Source organism: Macaca fascicularis, chromosome 2 (assembly GCF_037993035.2).
Source record: "Macaca fascicularis isolate 582-1 chromosome 2, T2T-MFA8v1.1".
In the NCBI taxonomy this organism is placed as follows: Eukaryota; Metazoa; Chordata; class Mammalia; order Primates; family Cercopithecidae; genus Macaca; species Macaca fascicularis.
Genome location: NC_088376.1, coordinates 111,299,867 through 111,311,284, shown reverse-complemented (window position 1 = coordinate 111,311,284; position 11,418 = coordinate 111,299,867). Strand labels below are relative to the sequence as shown.

General features: G+C 40.9%; 1 long non-coding RNA gene across 1 annotated transcript; it reads right to left on the bottom strand.

The window, feature by feature from the left end:
* Positions 1 to 409: 409 nt before the first annotated feature.
* Positions 410 to 2,627, bottom strand: LOC141409680 (uncharacterized). The gene is made up of 3 exons (XR_012431105.1): positions 2,440 to 2,627; positions 2,152 to 2,297; positions 410 to 734 (listed from the first exon to the last, which is right to left on the bottom strand). It is a non-coding gene; the product is annotated as an uncharacterized lncRNA (long non-coding RNA).
* Between the last annotated feature and the right edge of the window lie 8,791 nt (positions 2,628 to 11,418).

Here is an 11,418-nt window from a genome sequence, read left to right as displayed (position 1 = left end):
TGAGACTTTGTAGCTCCTCCCAAGATGAGTCCTACTTCTCTACCTCTTGAATCAGGTCTGGCTTTGTGACTTCCTTTGGCCAATACAGAGCCCCCAAAATGTCACTGTGTCATCTCAGAGCCTATGCTTCAAGAGGACAGGCATGATTCCCCCTCTCTCTCTGGGAACCATGCCCATGCCAAGCAATCCTCGGCTAGCCTGTTGGATGGCAGAGATGCACAGCCTCATTACTCCTGTCATAGAGTGGACCATCATCATCCTCCAGCCACGTAAGTGATGCCACTCAAGACAAGCAGCACCTGAGTGACCTGCTGCTTGGCTGCAGATGTGTGCATGAGCCCAGCTGAGATGCAGCTAAGTCAGAAACGGATTAGAAGAACAGCCTGACTGAGCCAGGCCCACAAAAGAATGAGCTAAAAAAATGGTTTATTTAAAGCAGCAAAGTTTTAGGGGTGGTTTGTATGTAGCAATATAACTAATAAAACAATGCATAGTCAAATACTTTTGACATCAGGATGCCTCTTGAATAAACTTCAAATTTATTTTCTAGCTGTCTTCATGATTTTGAAAGAGCTGTATTTCTTTTTTTTCTTTTTTTTTGCTGGAAGAGCTGTATTTCAAAAACCCATTCTGTTTACATGGAAAATTTAAACATTGCCGAAGATTTGCAGATACGTAATTTAAGAAAAGAGAAAATGTATTCTGCTGACTAGATCATGACGATAAATATAAACCTGCAAAATAACAGAAAAAAATCACATCACAGCTCAGGCACAATCATTCCAGTCTAATATGAAGAAATCTGATGTTTCCCTTGCTCTCTTCTACACATGGGGATCACAAGGACCTTACTGAATCTCTGCCAAAGTCATATCCCAAGAGCCATTATTTAGGTTGAAGGTTGATATTTTTCATATCAATGAAGGTTATTCCAGTTTCTGGAACAGTAAGCACCACAATTTTTCAGTGAAATAAATTGCCTGAATCCAGAGATAACACGTGAAGTTTATCTGCCACTGGCACAGGAGTCTGATGTGGCTCCACCATCCTGTGTGGCCTCAGAGCCCACTATATGCAGGTGGGATGAAAAACAGTGGAGACACAACCATGCCTTAACCACCCCGGCCTAGCAGTCACCCACAGGACTTGGTGTCTGGCAAGTGTGGCAGCCCATGGGTAGTGAGTCCTCAAAAGACCCCATCCAGATGCAAAGAGGATTGACACCTCTACGTGAAGGACAAACACATGTTTTTTGCCACATTCCACCAAATAGCATGTATTCATCTAAGTTTAATTTCACTATTTTTCTCGTGGAAAATTCTTCCCATTCATTGTAAATTGGTATTTAAATTTTTCTTTGTAAGTACCCATGATTATATAAAAATATCAGCCTTTGAAAAAGTGTATTTCAGGCCGGGTGCGGTGTCTCACGCCTGTAATCCCAGCATTTTGGGAGGCCGAGGTGGGCGGATCACTTGAGGTCAGGAGTTCGAGACCAGCCTGACCACCATGGTGAAGCCCTGTCTCAACTAAAAATACAAAAATTAGCCGGGCATGGTGGCGGGCACCTGTAATCCCAGCTACTCGGGAGGCTGAGGCAGGAGAATCGCTTGAACCCAGGAGGCAGAGGTTGCAGTGAGCCACAATGGTGCCACTGTACTCCAGCCTGGGTGACAGAGTGAGATTCCGTCTCAAAAAAAAAAAAAAAAAAAAAAAAGTCTTTCTTCTTCATGACTATTTTCTGTCATTTAGGAAAATCCATAATTTCTCCCCACAATTAGGTGTCTCAGTGGCTCTCAATTTGGTTAGCCACATCCTCCTAGTGAGAGTAAATCAGCAACTCTCAGACCACATGAGTGTAGGATGTCCATGGCTGATATTTATAATCTTGAAATCTTAAAGACCCCTGTTAAATGTCTTCTAATGAGAAAATGTCTTTTCCTGAAATGAATAAGGATTTAGAGAAAATATGATTCTCTGAACTTGCTCTGCACTTTGAACATGTTTATAAGCAATTTGGCAAGTTTCTCAGGTCCTCAATGAAGAGGAATAGAGTGGTTCCACTGATTGTCCTGGGGATGGAAGCTCTGATTCATTCACTAGATTGCACTGAGATGTATGTCAGACACTGCTGGTGCTCCCTTGGCCCACCTGAGTTCATCTGCAGCCGTAGGGCAGGATAGCTTCCTGTGTGCTATCATCTTCATAATATCTCACATCTGGGCATCTCTTCTCTGCCTGAGGCTTTCTCTGGTATCGCGTGAGCTTACTTGTTCGAACACAGGCAGGTACCAAGGCTGTGGGGGTAAAAGTCAAACACTGGGGCATGGGAGCTGATGGACAAATGTTGCAGCTTTACATACTCAACTGGGAGGATTCCAAGTTTGTTTCACAGCATTTCTCAGCGATTCCCCAAGTGGGAGTGAGCAGAAACCTCACCTTGGATGGCTTTTCTACCTTCCTTGTCTCATTTCCCCACTTCCATACTTTTATTTTTCAGGACCATCTTCCAAGTAAAGGCTGGCTTTGCAAACTGGGGGGCCTTGATCCAGAAGGATTTGTGGCAAAAGGCAAATAGGTCCTTCTTGTTCCTAGGGATGAGATTGGATGGGCAGCCAGTGATGATACTGCTCAGCTTCTATGACCAGAAATGACAAAGATCAGGCGTACAGAAGATTCATGTCAGCCACCAAGCAGAAAATGATGACCCTTCCCACAATTTTGATATCCGAACGAGTTCTTACACATAGGGCCCATTGTTTGAATGGGGACCTGGGTGTCATTGAGAATGCAAGCAACAGAACCTCTGCAAATATAGAAAACTTGTATCTGCCTAGTCTTTGCAGTGGGACTTCTGGCCATGGACCCAAGTAATAAACACTAGGGAAGGGAATATGCCTAGATTTATTGAGGACTGTTGGATATAGATAATGAGCTCACCCTGATACTAGGATGATAAAAATGTTAAACTGGGGCATGTGGGCACCAGAGGATACATGGCCTAAGTTTATCTTTTTTTTTTTTTGAGACAGGGTCTTGCTCTGTCGCCCAGGCTGGAGTGCAGTGGTATGATCTCGGCTCACTGCAACCTCCGCCTCCCGGGTTCAAGCCATTCTCCTGCCTCAGCCTCCCAGGTAGCTGGGACTATAGGCATGTGCCACCACACCTGGCTAATTTTTTTGTATCTTTAGTAGAGATGGGTTTCACCATGCTGGCCAGGCTGGCCTTGAGCTCCTGACCTCAAGTGATCCGCCTGCCTCAGCCTCCCAAAGTGCTGGGATTACAGGTATGAGCCACCACGCCCAGCCCCAAGTCCATCTTCTGTTGGATCCAGTGGTTCTGCAAACCTACCCTATTGTCAGCTCCCTGGTCTATAATTATAAAATTACGATGGCAGCTGGCAGAGCACACATACTGGTTTTATGACCCATAAAGTAAAATTCATTACAGTAAGTAGAAGTAAGTGATTATTCCCAAAACTACCTTGACTGATCAAAATATTGTAAAGCAGAGTCATACTTCACTCAGGTAGAATTGCAGCCATGAAGATAAAGGGGATATAGGACCCATCATAGCCCAAGAATGGCTACTGCAAAAACAAGATGGATCAGGGCAGATGAGAGTCAACTACCCTAACCCTGTGGTTGTTTCATAAGCAGCTGCGGTGCATATTGTGTTAACCTTACAGGACTAGATCAACAGGCTCTGGCAGGTGGCATGTGCCTATTTATCTGGAGAATGTGTTCTTTGTCATCTTTATCAGCAAAGATGATCAAAAACGATTTTCATTTACCTAGATAAGAAAGCAGTTCATGTTTCTCTCTTTCCACAGATGATGGCAACTTTTCTGTACTATGTCACAATATATCTGAAGTGATCCTGATCATTTTGACATTTTACTATACTGAGAACATCATGCTAATTGAATCTCATGGATAGGAAGTAGAAGGTTCTCTGGGTGACATGGTATGACATATGTGTATCAGAGGATATGATAAATGCTAAAAATCCTTCCTCTTTTCACTTTTAAAAGATTTAATAGAGTTTCTCACATAAAAATGTTTGCCTCCACTTCCTAGACTTCTCCAAAACCACAGTTTAAATGAGGCTGCTATAACCATCAATCCCTCAAAAACTTCCTTCATGCTTAATTCAGGAGTTACTCCTATAGTGTTACATTAAAGTCTCTCTTAATAGTTTTGGACAAAATCAGCATTTCCTCTTTGTTGAGATGGCATTGGTGGGAGAAAAAAAAATGGTCTTTATGTATTTCTATCTCCTTGGCAGTTCCACTCATTTTAAAATATATATCTAATTTTCTTTTGTTAGTAAGAATCTTCACTGGGAACTTCCACTCTTTCTTGTGTTTCTATTTCACTATTTCTATCATAAATGTCTGAGTATTTAATATTTGTGAGGAAGTATGTGGAATCACACATTCAGGGAAATTTATCCCTCAAAGGAACCATAAATCTATCTGGAAAGTAGAATTCAATTCTCTACACTCATTTATTGCATCTGAGGATATCTGCTTCCCATCACTCTGGAAATTGCTGGAAAGTTTCTCTTCTAATTACTTTTGACAGTCTCTTTGGGTATTTTCATTAACCACTAGTAGTTGTTTACAACAATTAATACCTTGGATGAAATGTTTTTAGAGAATTAGCATGATGTCCCTTTAGCCACTGTCATTACTGCTGCAGATGACATAATAATCACAGCTCTGGAAAGAAATGAGGTCAGAGGTTCCCAAAGTTCTAACCCAGAGTTTAGCTGCTCCTGACCACACAGAGAGAGACTGTCATCCCTGAGCCACAGTCCTAGCAGCAGAGGTCAGTTAGATGAGTATTCATATATTTCAGGCAAGAGGAAATGTTGGAAGAGATGCCAACTTGGCTCTCCAGTGAAGACAAAGAGTTCTTTCCTGGAATTGCAGTTCTGATCAAGGCGCTTCCTCTTGATCAGCCTTAGCTATATCGCTTCCTAAGTCTTCCAGCCAAAGTGCTGTCTGAATTTATCTACCTATTCTTGCTGATAAAAGTACTTTTATCATCTTAATCTGCAAAATAAACATTATAGCACACACATCTCAAGATATTTTAATACTGTCATACACGGCATAACGTTTCAGTCCACAATGAACCACATATATGACAGTGGTCCCATAATATTATAATGGAGCTGAAAACTCCTTTTGCTAAGTGACATCTTAATGATGCTGACCCCATATAGGCCTAAGCTAATGTGCTTATGTCTCAGTTTGTTTTTGTTTTTGTTTTTGTTTTGAGACAGAGTTTAACTCTGTTGCCCAGGCTGGAGTGCAGTGGTGCGATCTCAGTTCTCCGCAGCCTCCACCTCATGGGTTCAAACAATTCTCCTGCCTCAGCCTCCAGAGTAGCTGGGATTACAGGTACTCCTGCACCATGCCTGGCTGATTTTTGTATTTTTAGTAGAGATGGGGTTTCACCATGTTGGTCAGGCTGGTCTCAAATTCCTAACCTCAGGTGATCCGCCCACCTTGGCTTCCCAAAGTGCTGGGATTACAGGCGTGGGCCACTGTGTCTGGTCTGGTGTCTTAGATTTTAACAAAAGTTTAAAAAGTGAAAAAAAAGAAAAAGAAAAAAAAGAAAAAAGCTTATATATAAGGATATCAAGAATATATTTTTGTACAGTCATATAATGTGTTTGTGTTTTAAGCTTTCTGTTATTACAAGGTAGACTTTTTTAAAAGTTTATAAAGTAAAAAGTTAAAGTAAGTTAAGGTTACTTTATCATTGAAGAAAAAAACTTTTAAATTAGTGTAGCCTCAGTGTTCAGTGTTAAATTTACAAGAGTGTGCAGTAATGTCCTCAGCCTTCACATTCACCCACCACTCACTCACTGACTCACCCAGAGCAACTTCCAGTCCTGCAAGCTCTATTCATGATAAGTGCCCTATACAAGTGGTACCATTTTTGTCTTTTATACCATATTTATGGTATACCTTTTTTATGTTTAGATATGTTTAGGGTACAGAAATGCTTACCACATGTCACAATTGCCTACAGTACTCAGTACAGTAACATGCTATACAGGTTTGTAGTCTAAGAGCCATACACTATACCATAGTAGGCTGTACCATTTCGGGTTGTGTAAGTACACTCTATGATGTTCACACAATGATGAAATCGCCTAATGACGCATTTCTCAGAATGTATCCCCATCATTAAGTGATGCATGACTATAGTTAGATGAGATCATCAAAGAAATTATCGCATGAATTATATTTAATACATGTTCATCTACCACCTTCCCTCTGGGCTCTGGCTGGATGAGCCTGATATATTTTTTTCATTGAGAAAATGATTCACTTGAATGCTCATGAACAGGCTTACAGTCCCATTTGTATTGTCTTCAGTTAAGCATTAGTGGGCCTGAGAAAGCGTCCGTCAGTGTGGAGTCTGAGCCTATCACTGTATGTTGAATATCATGAAATCACTGGCTTAAAAGAAGAAAGCAGCGGCTTAAGAGAAGTTCTTAAGAGAAGAAAGCAAACTAAACACTTGCCAGTAACATTGGAGTTACTGGATTTATTTTCATATAGAATATAAAGCTGAGACATTTCCCCTCATACTTGACTTTTATGATCACCTTTATCCCATCACACATCCAAAATGTGACCTTGTCATCTTCTCTAAGCTCTAAGAGACTCTAAAACATTGCAACATGAAAAGTGCCATGTTAGTAGTAATGCCAAAGTGGCAGTGCTGCGTTGCTTGTGCAAAAAAAATTGTCAAAGTTTGGAGAGTGAGAGTGTACATGGATTTTAGGGAGACTGTCTCCTCAATTTTTAATCAAGTCCAGAGGCCAATGGATGATAATAAATCCATCCAAGCTTCTTCTGAGCTGTATTTATACTGCATTGTGCTTTTCCTCTTAAGCAATCTACTCTTTTTAATAATCTCAGCTCATATCTGTGTTCAAAGACCTACTGTTTTAGAGAAGTACATGTTTTATATAACATGTATGCATTGTATATAATTGACATATATGTATATATGATACATATAATATATATATATATATATATATATCATTTTTTGAAGCACCTAAGCATTCCAAATCAATCCCTTTGGAAATTAAGCTTATATAGTGAGTCATTATCTTTCACTTAATGATTATTGCCTATTTTGTTAGTCTTCAGCTTTTCTGTTTCAGATTTCTGCCCACTTTTATTGTTTGTTTACTTTCCTTAACTCCTTTTCTCTTATTTATTTGAGTGCTGTTATCCTGGCTTCTATCTTTATCATAGACCCTTCTGTAGATTTTAAAAATACTTTTAAAATACTATTTTCATTTGTCATTTTTCATTATTTAGTCTTTAATGTTAGTCAAGCATTGATTCACTGACGGAAAAAATCCTTCAATAGAAACATATAATCAAACATCACTCTTACCTTTATAAAAAAATAAAACTTCAAGGCCTGGCACGGTGGCTCATGCCTGTAATCCCAGGACTTTGAGAGGCCAAGGGGGGCAGATCACAAGGTCAGGAGTTTGAGACCAGCCTGACCAACTGGTGAAACCCTGTCTCTACTAAAAATACAAAAATTAGCTGGGCGTGGTGGCAGGTACCTGTAGACCCAGCTACTCGGGAGGCTGAGGCAGAAGAATTGCTTGCACCTGGGAGGCGGAGGTTACAGTGAGCTGAGATGGTGCCACTGCACTCCAGCCTGGGCAACAGAGCGAGACTCCATCTCAAAAAAATAAGTAAATAAATAAAAACAAAACAAAAAACAAAACAAAACTTCATATTTCATCTCTACTATTACTATTCTGTGGCACTCTAACTCCATTTGCTCACTTCTTTTCTCTCTCTCTCTTCCCTTCTTTCCCCACCTGCTCATCTGCTTATGTTTCTCTCTTTCTTTCTTTTCTTTCTTTCTCTCTCTCTCTCTCTCTTTCTCTCTCTTTCTTTCGTCTTACTCTGTCACCCAGGCTGGAGTGCAGTGGCGCATCTCGGCTCACTGAAACCTCTGCCTCCCTGGTTCAAGAGATTCTCCTGCCCCAGCCTTTGGAGTAGCTAGGATTACAGGCACGTGCCACCATGCCTGGCTAATTTTTGTATTTTTAGTAGAGACGGGGTTTCACCATGTTGGTCAGGTTGGTCTCGAACTCCTGACCTCAGGTGATCCACCCTCCTCAGCCTCCCAAAGTGCTGAGATTACAGGCATGAGCCACCACGCCCAGCACGCTTGTCTTTAAATATCTTAAAAATATACTGGCTTTCTATAATATGGCAAAATCTAGGTTGCTTGATTCCATGCCTTTGTGTTCTATGTCTCAAACTTAAATGATTTTCTAATTCGGACTCTCTTGTCATATTAAATATTCCATTATATGTGTACTTTGAAACTGGGATAATTTTCTTTTCATAAATGCACACATTTAGCATTTTATATCTTACCACTTTCTGAGAACTTGGAATGGAATATTCTGCAGTATGGGTTAGATTTGGAAAGGGCTCAGATATTCTCAACCTTTCTGTCCCTAACTACTTAGATTTCATTTAGGATAATCTTCTAAGAATACCCATTTGCTGTTTAACACTGACTCTAATTAAAGTTGATTTTTAAAGTGTTTTATTTTATTTTATTTGGAGATGGAGTCTTGCTCTGTCACTCATGCTAGAGTGCAGTGGCACCATCTTGGCTCACTGCAAACTCTGCCTCCTGTGCTCAAGCAGTTCTCCTGCCTCAGCCTCCTGCGTAGTGGGATTACAGGCCCACGCCACCATGCCCGGCTAATTTTCATATTTTTAGTAGAAACAGGGTTTCACCATGTTGGCCAGACTGGTCTTGAACTCCTGACCTCAAGTGATCCGCCCACCTTGGCCTCCCAAAGTGCTGGGATTACAGGCGTGAGCCACCACACCCAGCCAAAGTGTTTTAGAATTCTAAATGTTCCTGTGCCATCTTCCATAAAATGTTATTTCACATACAAATACTACGAACAATATTAAAATTTTTCTATTTATGTGTGACCATGTAGTCCTCTACCAACGTCCTATTTCTTTTGAGAGAGTCTCATACTGTTGCCCAGGCTGGAGTGTAGTGGCACCATCTTGGCTCACTGCAACCTCCATCTCCTGGGTTCAAGCAATTCTCCTGCGTCAGCCTCCCAAGTAGCTGAGATTACAGGCGTGTGCCACCATGCCCAGCTAATTTTTGTAATTTTAGTAGAGATGGGGTTTCACCATATTAGCCAAGCTGATATTGAACTCCTGGCCTCAAGTGATGTCCCCGACTTGGCCTCCCAAAGTGCTGGGATTATAAGCATAAGCCACTGTGCCCGGCCTAACGTCCGATTTCTAAGAGATGAATTCAGAGTTTTCCCTGGAGAGTCTAAGTATTAGCACAGAGATGATTCTTAACCACATCTGTTTAGGTGAGATTCTGAAGCGTGGCCCGCACTATCTTAAGTCCTAACCTGGAGGTGCCTACCATGCCAAATGAAGATAAATTAAGATTTTTCTACGATTCATTGAAAGCTGTCCACCTGTAAGGGAAAATTAGTCTTTTTTTTTTTTTTTTGAGACGGAGTCTCGCTCTGTCGCCCAGGCTGGAGTGCAGTGGCCGGATCTCAGCTCACTGCAAGCTCCGCCTCCCGGGTTTACGCCATTCTCCTGCCTCAGCCTCCTGAGTAGCTGGGACTACAGGCGCCCGCCACCTCACCCGGCTAGTTTTTTTTGTATTTTTTAGTAGAGAGGGGGTTTCACCGTGTTAGCCAGGATGGTCTCCATCTCCTGACCTCGTGATCCGCCTGTCTCGGCCTCCCAAAGGAAAATTAGTCTTAATATTTTCTTTCCAGTGCCCCATCAGTAGAGCCTCACTTTGTTTTTATGTGTCAAATGACTGGTTTGGATTAGATTTCAGCAACCTTCAGGGTCTGACATTCTCGATTCTCAGTGATTAGTACTTGGGGAATTTAAAGTGATTGTTTAAAATATTAAATTTTAGTAATAATTTCATGCATCATGTTAAATATTATTAAAATATATGTATGCATACAAAATATATGTGCTTTGCATGCATATATTTTGTATACATACATATATTTTAATAAAATTTAACATGAATATATATATATATTTTTTGAGACAAGGTCATTCTCTGACACCCAGGCTGGAGTGCAGTGGTGTGAGCTCAGCTTACTGCAGCCTCAAACTTGTGGGCTCAAGCAATCCTCCAACCTCAGCCTCCCTGAGTAGCTGGGACTACAAGCACACGCCACCACACCTGGCTAATTTTTTAATTTTTTTGTAGAGACAGGGGTATTATTATGTTGCCGAGGCTGGTCTTGAACTCCTGGCCTCAAGTGATCTTCCTGTCTTGGCCTCCCAAAGCCCTGGGATTACAAGCACGAGCCACTGTGCCTGGCTTAAAAAATATTTAAATATATATGATACATATAAACATTTACGATACCGTGCCCATTCCAGAGTAGGCACTGAATAAATGTTTTCTTCAACTCTCTATATACTGCCTTTGTTATTATAATTATTATTATTATTTGTAATTTAATAAGCTAAGTAAGCTCTTGACTATATCATTCATTTGGAAAACCAGTCAGGCAGCACTGACTAAATTGCCTGTAAACTGAGGCAAGCATTGTCTTTCTGGGCTTCTACCTGCTTGCCTGTTTCATTGGATATCCAGATAAAAGGGAAACTGTGCTAAGAACTTTTCTTAAAAGGACCTTACCTGGTTTTGAGGAATCCACAAGCATTCAACAAAGCACAAGTAAAATATGTGCTGAGTTGGGTAAGGATGCACACAAATTTGAACATGTTTCAGAAGGGTAAGAATTAGGGCATGAATCCTCTACCATTACCACAGTTCACCTATAGGTCACCAAACTTTTGGTGTCCTAATTTCAAACCTCAAGAGAAGATGCCCAGTAACAACAGAGTTTACTCCTTTCCAGAGCTTACCATTCATCTAAAGGTGGAAATAATCACTCGATGAATGAATGCATTCCAGATAACATTTTTGATGGAGATCATGAAATGGAGATCTATAAAGCAAGACAAGGGAATCAAATAATGGAATAAAATATGTATTAAGTCAGGGAGAGTTTCACTGAAGAGGTTAACTCAGCAGAGAACACTTCTTACTTCCTCATGTGATGATCTGTCCTGGAGAATGGTCCATATGTGGTTAGGAACATGTATTCTGCAGTTGTTGAATGGAATATTCTATAAATGTCTGTTAGGTCCATTTGGTCTATGGTGTAGTTTCAGCCCAGTGTTTCTTTGTTGACTTTCTGTCTGGATATTTCAACTGTTGTGGTTGAGGAAGTGGGCTGGCTATCTGCCATGGGCAAGAAGACTAGGTGAGTGCCTGTGACAGACGCTCTCTGGTGGTTCAGGGCCACCTC